This window comes from Protopterus annectens, chromosome 7.part0 (assembly GCF_019279795.1).
Source record: "Protopterus annectens isolate FY-2018-M chromosome 7.part0, PAN1.0, whole genome shotgun sequence".
Taxonomy (NCBI): Eukaryota; Metazoa; Chordata; order Ceratodontiformes; family Protopteridae; genus Protopterus; species Protopterus annectens.
The window spans coordinates 1,446,514,749-1,446,531,114 of NC_056739.1; the positions used below are offsets into that span (position 1 = coordinate 1,446,514,749).

At 39.6% G+C, this 16,366-nt stretch overlaps 1 protein-coding gene across 2 annotated transcripts in view; it reads left to right on the top strand.

Moving 5' to 3' along the window:
• CNTN4 (contactin 4) overlaps positions 1 to 16,366 on the top strand; it is a 3,809,844-nt gene that overhangs the window by 2,749,767 nt on the left and 1,043,711 nt on the right. The window lies entirely within an intron of this gene.

Genomic DNA, 16,366 nt, shown 5'->3' on the forward strand with positions numbered 1-16,366 from the left:
AAATAGGTTTCCTGGGGGCTGGTTTCAGATAACCATTGCAGAATGTTTTCAAGTGTGGTTATATTATTGCCAGGGGGAATGCATCCACATATAATATTTATATGTTTCCTACTGTTGATTCTGCGTTTGGTGACTACAATTTCAGAATTAGTAAACTAAGGGATTTCTGTAGTAATTTTTATGATATCAAGGGAGTTTTTAAAGAGTATTGCAACCCCTCCCCCTTTTCCACATTGGTGGTCTGCTCTATGGATGTTGTAGCCAGGTGGGAGCACTTCATTACTGGATAATGTTGGCTTTAGCCAGGTTTCAGTAAGACCAGCAATGTCTGGCAAGTAATATAACAATAAGGCATGAAAGTCATGGATCTTTTTTGCTAGGCTTCTAATGTTCAAATGTATGATCATTAGACTTGTGGTGGGTCTCTGACATAGTTGGTGTCCATTGTCCAGGTTTTTATTGTTGGGAATTTGAATTTATGAAGCTGGTCCAGGGTTAGGGTGGATGTCAGCACGTTGTTGTAATTGGCTATACACTTTCAAAAGAAGTTTGGATACTTTAATAAGTAGAAGTGTATATCTCTTTGTTAATGGTGATTTGGAACTACCTGAGATTTTTGTGAATTATGTAAGTATATGCTGTGGACCCCAATGATGTTAAAGTGGGTGACATTGGTAGGTATGGTGTAGGTATGGTTCCTTGGGTTTTGAAATGGTATATACTGGTGAATTTCATAAGATGTATGGTAATAAGCCCCAATGAGAGCTAAGATGAGAATAGCTGTAAGAAATGTTAGAGGGAGGTTTTTGGGGAGGGGCATAGTGAACCTGGGTGGTGTGGAAGTAATGGGAGGGTATATGTGGGATGTATATCAGAGGGGAGGTAAATACCCACCATGTGAAATTCCACTTCAACGAAAACCAATCAGTGATTGCCTGTGAAAGGTAAGTGCATCAGGCACTGTTAAATACACAGAGAGATCAACTATCCAACCTGTAGAGTAACAATTGTACTATTCCAGCTGTACCACAGTGTTTCAGGGAGAAGGTGGTGTGATAAATGTGGATTAAGCTGTCTCTTGTCAGGGTCTATCTAAAGAATGGCTCTGTAATAGAGAGGAGTGCTTTTCATAGTAGGAATCAAACGTATACAGTTGAAACGCTTTATTTTACTCTTCCCAGTGTAAAACATTCACAGTTATTAACTGCACAATAATCAAATACCTACGCTGCGTTCCCTTATCTGTGAAATTTGTACTGCCAGGCAAGTCTCTCACACTGAGGCAGTAATACGCAGCAGAGGGTAACAGCAGGATCTGGCCATAGTACTCTTTAAAACACAAGAAGTGTTAGAAATCTTGACCTGTTGTTCAGCTGAACTTTATCTGGCCAGCCAGTAAAATATCGAAGTCTCAAGATATAGATGCAGAAAAGTCCTTATGGTTGATGAAACTGTATTCTCTTTGTGTAATAATTCCTGATTTACAGATGCAGTCTGTTCAGATGTGCTGTAAATGCTAAAACAGGAGTGGTTCACATTATCATGTTTCATAAACACCAGCTTTATTTCTTTACAAATGCAGTACCCAGAAAAGGACATTGTCCCTTTTGATCAGTTTGCCAAGTGCCACCAAGTAATAATAAAAAAAAAAAATCCACAAACGGAACCCTAAATCATGTATTTTAATAGGCTTTTTAACCTGACTATACTGAATAGGCCATGGGTTGGGGGTAGAAAAAGTCTTCTATACAACAAATATAAACATCGTGATTTCACTACCCACATCAACTGCTTTTCAAAGAAACCAAACTAATTAAACAAACTTGACAAGAAATCTGAAGACAATGTGAACTGCTCACCACAAACACAACAAGTGAGAGACTGTCTGAAAAATGGTAACAGCCTGTTGATCTCAGTAAACAGCTGCAAACTGCCAGCATCCCAGTCCATCACTAAACAGCTCACAGAAATGTAGAGAGCTGTTGCATTAATGGGGTTCATCTCCAGACTTCAAAAGGTATGGAATACAGGGCTAGGATGCATAACTTCACTCCCTTCCAAATAGTTGGCTTGGAGCTCCAAAACATGGCCTTACCTGCTGCCTATAAAATGACTAGTCATGCCTTTAGCATTTCTGCCCATAGACCACTGCCATCCACACACCATATATCATCTGAATTTTTTTTTACCAGTTCCAGTTGTGCTTTCAGATTCTCATTTGATGAGCTATAGATTTTTAATTCATCCACAAAAAGAAGATGAAAAGTCTTCATACTTTGCTAATGTCTGTGATCCAAATTATGGTCACGACCTAATCTGTTAAGTGGACAGGTTAAAGGGTTAAGGCAGTGGCCTCCAACCTTTTTTGCACCAAGGACTGGTTTCATGTAAGACAGTTTTCCATGGACCTGCCATCACGCACACATAATAAAGTGCATAATATTTATTTAATTATCCCCAGTGCAACAGTCTTGTCACATTATAATGCCTTTCAGTACATAGTCCTTCTGCCATTAGTATGGCACAACCAGCAGCAGTGTGTGTAACTGTTTCCAATTCGGTTTTACAAAACCTACATTTGTCTGTTTCTCCCACATGTGCAATGGACTTTGTAAACCAACATGTACGTTGTCCACTATCTTGGGCTACCAATATTAACATTTCATCTTTTGGTTTGAATTCACCTCTCCTTAACCATTCCTGAGTTTGATCCTGTTCATCACGAGGTTGTTCCAGGAGTTTTCTATAATTGTAACTATATTTATGCATTTTTCACATTTCTTGGCTTATTATCTGATCCTTCACCTTATATTCTTTCTTTTGTTCTTTGACACATTCAGTTGCTGCCTGATTTTTATCTACTTCTGTTTTGATTTCAAATTCCGCTTGATGCTGACTAAGCAGGGAAGTCATCTTAGATGTATTTTCCTCATGTTTCAAAACTTTCACTATCTTTGGGTCTTGTGAGGTCAGCAGATATGTATGCAGTCTCAAAGCTGCAGATCTATATATGTAATAAATTTCAAGGAGGCCCATCCCTCCTTCAGAACAGGGAATATATAATTTTGGTATGCATTGACTTTTATAAAACATTTGATGAGCATGAATTACCCTTCTTGCTTTCCTGACTAATCTATACAACACCTTTTGGGGCCAGTCAATCATTCCAAAACTGTCAGTTAAGACAGGAAGAGCAAATTGGTTCATAGCTTGAACATTGTTCCTAGATGTCAACATTATTTTCAGGATTAATTTAAGTCTTCTAAAATATTCCTTACTAAGTTTTATTCACATTTGTTCATGGTTTATTTTTGACCCTTCATCAATTCCCAAATATTTATACACTTCCTCTTGCTCAAGTTCTTTTATATCACATTCTTGTCCCAAACTGCTTTCTTGGTGCTGCAGTTTTCCTGCTTTAAAGGATGTGTTTGCACATTTATCAAGACCAAATGACATTATTATATCATCTGAAAACGTTTTGACTACTTGCAGTTGTGCTTTCAATTACTTATGACGAGTTATACAGTATTAAATCATCTACAAAGAGAATATGAGAAATCTTTACACTCTGTTGCTTTCTGGGAGCCAAATTATAGCCATGACCTAATCTGTTACAGCTTAATGGGTTAAGGGCGAGGCAAAAAATCAGCGGTGACAGAGAGTCACCCTGAAATATCTCCCTTTGAATTTTTACCCCTGGAATAATAATTTGCCCATTATTATGGCTTAACTGTAAAGTGGTGTGCCACTGTTTCATGGTCATTGTGATGTAGTTTATCAGTTCAGGATGTATGTTATACATTTTTAAGAACTCAACCAATAATCCAAATGGAACGACTGAAGAAAAAGTAACAGTAACACCACAAACTTCAGTTGTTTTCCAAGCCCAAAAAAGGTCTCCTCAATAATGAATTACAAACAAAATACCAACAGTTTATTTATAGTTCACAAGTATCAACAGACACAAAACGGACTTCGCGCTTTCATTTCCTACCATGGAAACATTATCAGAGTCAGAGGGACTTTAGGGTAGCTTGCAGGTTCACTCTTAAGTCGGAGAATTGTTTTTCCTGTTGTTAGCCAGGCTGGTGTCTGTTCAAGGTATGCATATAAATAGTTCTTAGTGATGGCTGAATCTTTGTGCAAAGATGTTAATACTTTTAACCAGAAGTTAGGTACTGCATCTGGGCCTGGGGTTTTCCAATTAGAGGCTTTTCCTAACTTTGTTTCGATTTCTCTCTGGATGTTACTTCATCCCATTTCATATCCTGTACAGTTGAACATCTTATTCTTTCTTTTACTTCTTCTGTCCATTTACCATCTTTGTTATGCTCCACAGGGTCTTCATGGATATTTCTCCGAAATGTATCTATTTCTTCTTTTTTGTGGTCTTTCAATTCCGTTTACCTTGTTTCCCAATTGTCTGAATTTTTTTGGGAACATCCATAAATTGATTTTTGTACTTTTCCTTTATATTTATCAGTGTATATTCTAAGTTTTTTTCTGTCTGTGCTAATATTTTTGTTTTTATTAGGGATAGTTCATGATAAATCCTGATCTGTTATAATACTGTGCATTGCTTTTATCACGTCTGTCTTTCTGAGTATTTTTGTTGATCTGTTCCCTCTTCTGTATTCTTCAAACAGTGACACTTCTTGTCTTGACTCCTTTATAGTTTTCTCTATTCGATACTCCATGATGGCATTCAGTTTCTCCACATCCTTTCCCTTACTACCCTGTGTTCTTGTGGTAGGACTTTATCTGTTATTAATTTGGCTGCTCAGTAATGTATCCTAGTTACTTCTATTACATCCCATGAATCTCAATGGACAGCCCTAACTACCATGCTCATTTGTTTTTTCAAACTTCTAACTTTTTGGGTTTTATTGACCTTCTGCACTCTGTTTCTTTCATTGATCATCATATGTCTATCTATCTCTATTAAATCAAGAAACTCTTCTCTTAGATAATTTTTTTCTAAACTAAGGGGGCATTCTTTGTTCTCCATTTCCTGTAGGTATTATGTAGAAAGTTCTAGAGTATCTTCCTGTGCCGTGTTCTCATCAGTTTCACACTGTGTCATCCATTGCTCTTTCATATGGGAACTCACTGGCCTATCACTCTACAACCAACATGGACTGTGTCAGAGTTGCCACAGTTTCACATTCGCTTCCTTGCTTTATAGCTCCAACTGAACATTTGTACTAGTTTTTTAAGTGAGGTTCCAAAGTATGTTCATATGCCAACTGATTAGATGCTTCCTGCTCCACTGGTTTCTCCTTAATTTTGGCATCCATTGCTCTATCCTGTTGTGTTATCTGAGTTAATTTTTCTACACTAAATCCTTCATTTTGCAGGTAATCCAAAACCCCAGTTTTTATTTATTTAACTTCTCCATTATTAATCGTCTTTGCCTTTATTTTTCTTCACATATCTTTGGTGCCGCTCTTTTTGCATTGATTAATTTTACTTTCTCCTTTGCATAATCATTACATCATATTAATCTATTTTTCTTTCCCATGTCCATATTTCTTCTTGAGATGTCTCCTGCTCCTCTTGTTTCTCCTTATTTGGGGACTACTTATTCCTTCATGCTGTGATATAACCTGTGTTAGACTTTCTACACTGAATCTTTCACTTCGTAAATATTCCATCAGCTTCTATTTTTTTTTTTTATTTTTCCTTGACTAATCTTCTATTCTACATTCCCTCTTTGTGATTTATTTTCTTTTATTGTGAAATTTTCCATATCTGGATGCCGTTGCCTTTATTTCTCTTTGAATATCTTTGGGGCTGCTTTTTGTTGTTAATTAATTTGGGTTTCCCCTTTGCATAAATATTGTACCGTATCATATCTCTCTTTCTTTCTTTTTCATGTCCATATTTCTTTTTATACCCTTCAAATATCTCTAATTTTTTTTTTTTTTTTAATTTTCACACTTCCTCTGTTGCATCTTCTTCCAAACAGCACATGGTTTCTTGGTGTCTATAGTGTTTTTCATGGATCAGTTGTATTAATGAACAGAATTTTTTATTTGAAGCTTCTGACAGTTTTTCTTGTGGAAGTATTTTTCTTTCCTCTAATTTCTCTTTTAACCTTTTTGTATATCTTGTGTGTGGAAATTCTGGGTGTCTTGCATAATAATAATACATAATTTCTTTCTTATCCTCAACTGTCCACTCTATCATCCATATGGCTCTTTTTTGGCATATCTGTTTTTGTGATTTTTGTGGACTATTTCTTCCTTCTACATCAGGGGGACAATACTCCGCTGGGCCTGTCTAGCCCCATTGTAGGAATATTTCCATGTCTTAAGGATTCTACACTGTCATTTTTTTCCAGTTCTGATACCAGTGTGCCTACCAGGATTTTGACACTTCTTTATCCTGGGAGTTGTGCACTCAGCTATCTTCTTTATTTTTAACCTACTTAAGTCCATGATATATGCTATACAAAATACAGTCTTTTATCAGTATTTTTACTGTATGGCAGTGCACATAGCATAATAGGTAATATGGAGACTGAGAGGTGTATATGGCATGAACAGTGGTGCCAGCACAAACAAGGAAGAGAATTAGAGTATAAATATATAAGCTTGTATTCTAAATATACAGACCAGTGATGTGAATGGATAAGAATCATATGTTTCTCTGTTCAGCCACCAAAATAAAATTTTAGTGAATGTTACACACCGAACATGGAAATTATCGAACAAGCTTATCTTCAAAAATAATGCCATCAAATGACCATAGTTGGCCAACACCATGAATGGCCCTCATAAAAATATTTTATCAACCAAGGGGGGAACTCTGCCCCCCACACCCTCTAACTATATATAACAACTCTGAGACTGCACTACAGTGGGGAATAAGGCAAATTTATAAAAAGGTTTGTTTAGCTTACCTTACACATCACAGTACTTCCTGGTTGTTGGCCAGCTGTAGCAATTTGATGGTATTATTTTTCAAAGATAAGCTTCTTCAGTAATTTCCACATTCAGTGTTTAACATTCGATGATTAGCTGATTTGAATTTGATGGCCAAACATAGACGTGTATCATAAACATGGATGCAGCATTCAAAATAATACCCCATCAAGGTGGTAAGATGCTTAAAGGGTATGATAAACATGAAGAAATCTGTGAGAAAAGCAAATATCAATAACTGGCACAAACAGTGGGGGCTAGAAGAGGTTCCATCAGAAACATCTTTTAGCAATCTCATGTGGGTATGTTTGGAAAATCGATCAGTACCTGATTTTAGACTTTGAGTGCATTAACTGTTCTAGAGCTTTCTGTAAAGTTTATCTTACTGAAGAATGGCTTGCGGTATAATTTGTATAGTGACTGAAGCATGCACGTCCCTGTTGTAACCTTCAGCAAAGATGAATTCTTAGGAAAAGTGTACAGGTTAAGCTGTCTCTTGGCTAGCATACAGGTAGTGTATTTTAAATTGTGTTCAAAGTCAGATTGGCCCAGTTGTAAATGTAGTATATAGTAATGTAACTTTGCTTGTTTATTTATTTACCTATGTACTTATGTTCTCACTTTATTTAAATGCTGTTCGTAGGTTCATAGGTTCATAGGTTCATAGGTAGGTACTAGGTTATCAGGCCAAGGGATTACATAGGCCTAGCCAACAAGGTTCCCTGGCTTACGCCACCCAAGAAAGATATTTTCCTGTGCCACTGTCGAGCAGAGACACAGAAGTGATCCCCGGGGTGTATTTCCTATTTCCCATCCACTCATCAAGATTTTTCTTGAAGAGTGCTAATGAAGAACTTTGCTTGACATAGATGGGTAGCCTGTTCCAGATTATGGGAAGTCTCTGGGACAGGAATCTATCCCTCCAGCTTGTTCTGTTTATTGTGGTGACAAGTTTTAGGTCCCTAGAGCATGTAGCTTGGAGGGATTGGGATTTCTTTAGGTGTAGCATGTCCAACAGTTCTGGGTTTGACATAGCTTTATATGTTAGGCAGAGATCACCTCGGAGTAGGCGATATGCTATGGAGTAAAGCTGGAGTTTTTTGAGGTGGTCAGTGTAGGGCATTTGTTTGAGGCCAGTAATCCTCTTTGTGACGTACTTCTGTGGCCTTTCAAGCTGCTGCAGATGTCTTGTGAGGTACATTCCAAAAGGGGCGTTGTACTCTATAATTGGTCTAATGAGTGTCAAGAAGAGGGGAACAATGACCTCTTTTTTTCTGGATGAGAACCCTTTTATGATGAGGTGTGCCACGTAGAAGGACTTCCTGACTACTGTGGCAATGTGACTATCAAAGGAGAGACTACTGTCCACCTGGGTCCCAAGATCTCTTATCACGCATTTGGTGTTAAGTAGATTGCTGCCTATGTGGTAGTTCATGGGTACAGAGTTTTTACCAAAGGGGATGACACTGCACTTTTTGGCATTGAGCTTGAGGCCATGGCTCTGACACCAGGCATCTGTCTCAGTGAGGCCCTTCTGTAAGATGTCCACATCATTTGGGGACTTGACTATGGCTCCTAGTTTGCAGTTATCTGCGAACTTCATTAGCCAGAGGCCTTCCGTGTTAGCCTGTACTTCAGAGAAGTAGATACCAAACAGGAGAGGTCTCAGGACTGAACCCTGTGGTACTCCACTTGTCACTGCTTTGAGGTCAGATTTGGAGTCTGCAACTTTTACAGTGTGGGTTCTGTCAGTGAGCCAGTTGGCAACCCATCTTGTGATGTAGGGATTTATACCTAGTTTAGTGGGTTTAGCTATAATTCCAGAAAGGGGGATGGTGTCAAAAGTCTTGACGAGGTCAAGAGAGGCTGTGTGAACCACCTTACCCTCATCTACATCTTTGGTGACTGCCTCAAAGCAGTCAATCAGGTTCAGGAGGCATGATCTGCCTTTCACAAACCTAAACTGCATGGGATCCAGAGTTTGGAGGTTACCAATGTCTTTGTTTATGAGTTCCATGATGATACGTTCCATGGCCTTGCAGACCAGGCTCATCAGGCTAATAGATCGATAGTTCCTGGGATCAGTGGTGGCTCCCCCTTTGTGGAGTGGGATAACTGTTGCTGTGCACCATTCAGTGGGCAGCAAGCCTGATGCGAGGCTATTATTGAACATGGTGCTTAAGTGGGGAGCCAGTTCATTCTGAAGTTCATGTAAAAAAAGAGGTCATTGGGATGTTGTCCGGTCTCATGAATGTTGTGTTTTTGGCTTTAGAGAGTGCAGCTTTTACCTGCGTAGTTGTGATTACAGGGACTCTTCATTCTTCCTGTATAGACATGGGCCATTTAGGGGTTGAGAGGGGGGTAAAGTTAGCACTGAACCTATCTGCCTGGATGTTGGCAATATCAGTTGGTTCTGTAATTTTCGTGCCTTTGTGCTGTAACTCAGAGCAGATCTGTGTGTTGCCATCGAGACACTTGACATAGCTATAGAATGCTTTCTGGTTGTCCTTGGAATTAGTGGTGATTTTGTTTTCCTAGCTAGCTTTGAAGGATCTTATAAGGGATCTCAGCTTCTTACTGAGGCTGACCAGGGAGCTCCTCCACTCATGGGATTTTACTCTCTTTTGCAACAGTTTCTTCCTTCTGTTGTACAGTTTGTTTATGGCAGGGGACCACCAGATTGGCTTCCTTTTTTTGGAGGATAGCGTCTTCATTCTGTTTGGGATAGCACGATCCATGCACTCATGTAAGTGCTTATAGAGTGCATTTGTGTAGGATTCAGCAGTTGTAACTGTATTGTCCATCTGCACGGGTATCATGAAGTTCACCACTTCTGTCTTAAGAAGCATGAAGTTGGCTTTGGAGAAATTTTTTACTGTGGTTTCCTTAATGGGGGGTGGGATGTGGATATCAAGAGTGATAAGCTTATGGTTGTATCGGACCAATGAGGAGTTGACTTCAGGTGTGGAACACCAGTCACTCATGTTGGTGATGACTAGGTCTAGGATATTGTTGCCCCTGGTGGGGGTGTGGATAAGTTCATCCTGGGCACTGGAGTTTATGAATTCCAGAAAGCGTTGAGCTAAGGAGTTGGTACACGAGTAGTTTTCCCAGTTAATGGTGGGGTAGTTAAAGTTGCCCATTATTAGTGTGTTTGGTTGAACTCTAATATTTTCCTGTACATCAAGAAAAGAGGAATGGGAATCCCGGGGCATGGTGGGGGATCTGTAGCAAGCTACAATTTGGATTGCAGTTTTGCCCAGAGTTAGTTGCACTTGGATAACCTCGGATGCATTATGCTGAGCAACTAGCCTGGAGGTGTGGATATCCTTAATGAATATGGACACACCTCCACCTTTGGTGTTTCAGTCCAGGTTACATGGCCGAAAAGTGTGGTATGAGTTATAGTTTGGTAGTGCAGGGGTGCTCTCTGGATCCTTGAACCAGGTCTCAGGCACTGCACAGATATCGATGTTCTCCATTTTAAGGAGTACCTTGAGTGAGTGCATTTTGAGATTCAGACTTCTAGCATTGAGTAGCATTACCCTCAGTTTTTGCTTGCCTGTTCCTGTTATGGTGGTGAATTTGTTATTTGAACCTTGCCTAAAAAGGCACTCTAGGGGCAGCAAGAGCCTTAGCCAGTATGCGGAATCCCAGGGGCGACAGGTGCAGGCCATATGTGACAAAGCATCGTGGTCTGTCGACCATGTCATCCCAAGCAGACAGATACAGGATCCCCTTAGAATGACACCAGAAGCTTCACCAATTGTTGAAGTCAATCATTTTGTCCTTGTACTGTGGTATCATTCTGTGCAATGGCGGAATGCTACTCAGGGCTAGGAACATACCTGCCTGGGTTACAAGATCAGAGAGCTCTTCCATGTCTCTTTTCATGTAGTCCAGGGAGGTACGTTTCAGGTCATTCATACCAACATAGACAATGACAGTGTCATATTGTACTTGTTGTGGAGTGACCTGAATGCATGTGTTATGTGGTGGATTCTGGCACCCGACAGGCAGCTGACAGTAACCTTCTCCTTGTTTAGCCTGGTGAGTGGGACATCAGTGTGCCTGACTATAGAGTCACCTAGGACTAGTGTGTTGGGTATGTTGTTTTGCCTTATTGGCTGTGGTTGAGTGGCACACTGAGTCTGTGGGCTATGTGTCATTTGGGTTGTGTTGGGGGATGGAGGTTGCTTGCCTTTCTGCTTTGGAGGTCTCTGTTGCTTAGACAGATTATTATTGAGAGCCTCCGCAAATGTTTTTGTGTTACTATGTGTAGATTTTGATGGTGTAGATTTAGTAAGAATATGTGATGAGTGTGGTGTGGTGCAAATGTTTACCTTCTCCTCATGACTGTCAAGTTCAGTCTTGGTTGGAGAGAGCTTTACCTCCAGTTTGGCTAGATTAGTGCATCTCTCACAGGTTGTAGTGTTGGGTGGTAGGAGGAGAGGGTTGTCTGTGTACATGAAGCAATTTCTGCATTGCCTCAAGATGCCCAGATTCATCAGATAGACAGGAGAGAACACTGGGAGCTGACCCTTGGACATGCCTGAATAAAAAAATATTTTCCTCTAGATAAGTGAGGAAAGTGAGTACAAGAGCTGTTTTTCTCTAAGCAAGTGAGAAAAGTAAGTACAAAAACTGTTTTCCTATAGGTAATGAGGAAGAATGAGTGCTATAGTAATTAGTAGCTTATTTAGTGCTTACAAGTTCTGAACAAGTGCTGAGCATGAATAAGTAAATTTAAGTGCTAAAACTAAGAATCTGTATCTGCACTAGATGAGTTACAGGACAGAAACAAGTGCAAATGCAGGCTTTCAAATCAGAAAGTTGAGAGAGATGGAAGAGATTGCCCAAACGGCCAACAACTACAATTTCTGGGCCAGAACCACTCCTTATGTGGTAGATAGGTTACCTAGTGCTGACCACTCCCACTGATAAGCTAGAAGGCTTCCTTCCAACACAGGAAGGCTTGGGGGGCTCAGAAGCTTACATACAGTCCTGGATACAGCAAATCTGTATCTGGAACACTAGTTACAGGAAAGGTAGGAAACAGGCTTACAGTTTATTTATTTATTTTTTTACAGAAAAGTAGCAAAAACAGTAGTAAAAACAATTCACATGCAGTACAAGCTAACACACTTGAGTATGTAGCAATATTAGACCAAACACAGTTTAAAAAATGCAATTAAATTAAAAAGGAGTAAAAGCAAGTGCAGAAAGAGTTTATTAGGTAGAATGTGATAAAGAGATGGGACTGGGGGAGTGTCCCAGATCAAATCTACAGTAGGGCGGGCAACTGCAAAAGCCACCAAATTTAAAATACAAACCAAAAACAGGGATCTAAGCAACAACTAACAGTACAAACTCTAAAACCAAAAAAAATATACTCAGCTCTGTATATTTGCAGATTAGTCTCTCAGAACAGTGAGACAACAGTTTCAACAGAGATCTAAGCAACAGTTAACAAACTCTATAACCAAAAAAAATATACTCAGCTCTGTATATTTGCAGATAGTCTGGAAGGCAGTCTCTCAGAACACAGGTTCCAGCAATTAGGGTTGGGTTATTGGTTCAAGGTTACATTTCTGTTGGGTTATTGGTTCAATGTTACAATTCTGAGACAAGGTAAGATGGAAAAGCTGACATGAAACACCAGCAGAAATAATCAGAATCAAGTTTATTATAAAGAGTTTACAAGCTAACACAGTTATAGTGTTTTATTAATCTTATTTTTTTATGAAATACCCATAAGCAATCACAAAGAAGACAATACTTTTTTGCTGACAAGAACCATCTCTATACTTGCATGTCAGTGCAAAGGTCTGTCTGTCCTAACAAAACAATCAGACATGGATACAGGCAAAACATTATGAATAGAGACTTCATTCATGGAGTAGAATCCCGAACTTTTAGACCTTTATAGCCAGAGATTCATTCTGACACTACAAAATTAAAAGCTTATTCTGACACAAGTCAGACTACAGATATAGCATTCTGAGTACATACTGCATCTGTCATCAGCACCGCAGATGGCAGCATACTACCGACAGTGGCTGTGTCCTATACCTCCAGATGGCATTGTACACAGTTTATGCCAACTGTGGCCAAAGGGCAGTGCTCTCAGTGAGGGCTGAGACTAATGGAGGTTCATGATCCCTTCCGTGCTTTCTACCACTCTGTTATATGCCTTTATTTCATTTGCATGCTTGGTACAGTTCACCCCACCCATGGCACTGACATTGTTTGACACTGTTTACCATACACGGTGTCATATCTGCTGCTGGATGCCCCATCTCCTAAATAGCAGTGCTCTGTGCATACTAAGTGCCTGTAGCAACATGGCATTTACTTTAGGCCAACACTGACTAGGGAGATAAGGCATTTTTAATTACAAAGGCGTATGTGGGAGCAGAGAGGTAGCTATGTTGCAGTGACCATAAGTTGGTGGAAGAGAACATGACTGAGTTACACCAGGACAGCACATTAATCATAATCTAACAGCCATACAGTTATGTGGGAAATTCAGTGAGGAGATATTCACATGTGTGTGACACTGCTAATATAGCTCTTACCATATAATGGTAGACTTCTGTGTATCTCCTGTGGACTAATCTCTATTACAAAAAGAAAAAAATGCTTCTATCCTGGCAGAAGGTCATTCAAGATCCAAATATGGCTGTTGGAGCATGTTTTGGCATCCAGAATGGAGGCATGCTTATTAATGCTACTAATAAGTAGTACTTTGTACTTTACTGAGGCTAGGTGCTGCCTTTGTCTATGAATTACTATGTTTCAGAGAAGAGCATCAGTGATATGAGTTATAAATGCAGTCTGTTGCACATGCCTGCTCATGCATGTGTTGTGCATTTATTAGGTGCAAGGGTGCATTGTATGTGATTGAGTCCCAGCTAGGATGCAATTCACATGCTGCCATTCAGCTTTGTTATAAGTAGAGATAACTTCCAGTGCTAGCATCCAATGAACAGTGCCAAACTGATGTGTATAGAAAAGAAAGATTATGCTCTGTCTTAAGCAAAGCCAGTTCAGGGACTAACTCTTCACATCCCTGCACAGGTCATTTCAAGGAAGAGAGATGCTTGGTGAGACCTGGCAACCCTTCTCTCAAGGGAAAACAGTAGCTCATACAGCAGTCAGCAGCACAAGCACCAGTAAGTTGGCCTGTGTCACTGCGGCCCTGGAATTCCCTATACATTGGAAGCAGGGTCAGCAAGTACTTCTTACATTTGCTTGATGTACTGCTGCTTTCAATAAATATTTTGCTGTATATAAGAGGTGTCTTTCTGAGTCTCTTGTAAGTTTATAGATCATTACATATTCCAGGTTGGCCTGTGTGGGTAAGTATCACAGTACAAACTGCTGTGGAGAGATATTATGCTGTGACACTATGCTCCTTTGTTGACCTATACTCTTGGCCATGACCATAGTGAATACCAATTCATATTTCAGCATCATTGCATATTGGTGTATTCAATGCAGCTAGCAGTTGCACATTAGTAAATAACTGTGGTTGTACAGACTGCTTTCCTGCAATGTGGGCACCTGACCGATTGTTGCTTCTTTGCACATGGACATGCTGTTATAGTTCTGGGTTGGACTCTGAGAATCATTTAAAGCGTCGTCTTGCTTGCACTTTTGAATATGGTACTGCAGTATTGCACTGTCATTTTTGTTTCCTCATATCCATATTTGCTGTACGTTTGCTTGTCTATACCTTTTGTCTTTCTGCATAGACAAATCATGTAGAGAATACTATCAGGTGATGAAGCAGTCAATGACAACTGCAGCATCAGCAGACTTAGGGGTATCTATGTCCTTTCCTGGCTTATATCTGACATGTCACCTCTGCATCTTCATCACTAATCTCAATCTTCCCTTCTGCAGTGCTACACATTCAAGCAAAACTGCAGATGTAGTAGCCACAGTCAGTTGCCATTCTGACCAAGGCTAAGGCTGGTGAGCAGGCTGGATGTTCAGTAATGCAGCAGAGTTCTAGCCAATCACTACCAAGAGCCCCACAGCAGTCACTAGCCAAGGCAGTGTGGGAGCTAGAGTGAGTAAAAGGGAATGAGGTTAACTGGGTGACAAGTTGATAACCCCTCTAGTTCAGCATTCATCAACTACTCCCTCACAAACAAAAAATATCTTATCTTCTTTTTTAAGGTACTGTGTGCTAATCTGCTTGATTTACCTATTTCATTTTTATCCTGTACTCCCTTGTCCACACCTTTAATGAATCGGCAAGTTGTCCAGTCCAGCTTATTGCTCTTTACCATGGTCTATACTTTTTTCCTTCGGGGAGCACACTATCTGCTTGCCAATACTTGTGTTTCTTATTCACATTATCAAAAGTTGCATACACTATGGCATGAAACTGCAGCTTTGCCTTACCTTGTAGGCTCTTGGGAATGATTTACAGAGCTCCCTTGTCATCTCAGCTACTTTCCTGAAGAGCAGTTGGCTGACTACTCATACTGCTTATATTTTTTTATTCATGTTTAGTTACCAGCGCTGTGTTGTTTGCCAATGTGCTGTTACCCCTGTGCTGCATTAATGCCCTGCTGTATGAAAGTAGCTGTTACCCCTGTGCTGCATTAATGCCCTGCTGTATGAAAGTAGCACAGTCTTTGTTTTATTTCCAGTGATGTCCAGGATAGGCTGCTACTCACCATTTGTATGTCATTGTGTGTGTGTGTGTGTGTGTGTGTGTGTGTGTGTGTGTGTGTGTGTGTGTGTGTGTGTGTGTGTGTGTGTGTGAGAGAGAGAGATTTTCTAAAAGTGACAGATTCTGAACAGTAATTTTAATTACTTTTGAATGTCATGTAATGAGATGACCATGGACTATTTCAGTTTGAAATGACAGTTTGGAAAAAAACAGATAATTTTAAATACACTAATTGCAAATTAATTTGACAAAGTTCATTAAATAGCTTTCTTTTAAAACAATGTGCTTTTCTGACCTTTATCCATGCAAATAATAGGCAGTGCTCTTGAGTAGCAATGGGTGAATGTCACATCAAATTAATTTTCTGCCTAATTTGGAAGAAGTGCACTAGTTAATTAGTGCCTAACAAAGTAAAACCCCTTGGAACCTTGTAGTCTCTTTGTAATATATACTATAGTAACTCACAGCATGAAAATGTGCTGAGCTGCTTACATAAATTAGTGTGTTCACCATCTTTGGTCTGAAGTACTTTAAAGGTTTATAGATGTCATGCAAGCAATGCCATTATAAGAGTGCTGTTCAGGAATGATTATTTTTAACTGCAGTTTTGCAAGGTTAGATATTACATTATCTCATTTTTTCAGGGTATTATTCTCATGCAAATAATGATGGAGCTAGTAATACTCCACTCATCTAATGATTGCTACGAGCACCACTATGTCCCTTATCTAATAATGGATCGCCAGTG